This window comes from Penaeus monodon, chromosome 33 (assembly GCF_015228065.2).
Source record: "Penaeus monodon isolate SGIC_2016 chromosome 33, NSTDA_Pmon_1, whole genome shotgun sequence".
In the NCBI taxonomy this organism is placed as follows: domain Eukaryota; kingdom Metazoa; phylum Arthropoda; class Malacostraca; order Decapoda; family Penaeidae; genus Penaeus; species Penaeus monodon.
Window position 1 is genome coordinate 7,877,879 of NC_051418.1, and position 823 is coordinate 7,878,701.

Here is an 823-nt window from a genome sequence, read left to right on the forward strand (position 1 = left end):
ACCATCACCGTTGCTTTTTCTCTTCCTCCCACTCACCTCAGTAAATAGCGTGGGTCCCTCGCCTGGTAAAATCCCACCATCTGTTAGCAGGTGTTAAAGACAACAAAATAAATTGGCCATCATTTCCGACTTGCTGATGAAGCTGACAATCCCGTTACAGTAAACGAAGTTCTTGTCGCTTTTGAGATTAGTATGTATACTTCACCCCTATATAATGTTATCATCCACGAACAAAAAAGAAAGAATATTTATTCCTACAATAAGTTGCAATACGAACGTTCTTTTTTCGGAAGGAATGACACGTGTCTCCATCGCCCTAATGCAGTGAAGAATAGAGACTAATATCGATGTCATCTTTTCCTTGCAAAAAGAGTAGTACATTGTTGCAGGGAATGAGGGCAAAGTTAGGTGCAGAGATTACGTGTGTCACAGTTTGAGATGGAAAGGTATTAGAAAATATATGAAAATTAATGGATACGCAGGGGAATATACTTCAGGGATTAAGAGTATAGTCGTATGTTGATAGTAAATAGACTGATACGTCGCTTAATCACTACTGCTATTTCGTCCGAAGCTGAAAAAAAGAAAGAATGAATTATCGTCACGTTGGAGCAGACAGCAGAGGAGATTTTGGCCTCGTTTCTGTATGGAGAGTTTATTTGATGTAAAGCGATGGCGATGTCCAAAATTTGTGGGGGGAAAAACGCTCGCTGATCTTTTCTATCGAATGAAAACCAGATTCATCCCTCTTTTTGGGTTCCATAAAATGAAAGGGAAAGGGATGTATATTTTTGATATTGCTCTCTCCAAAGGAAACTTCGCG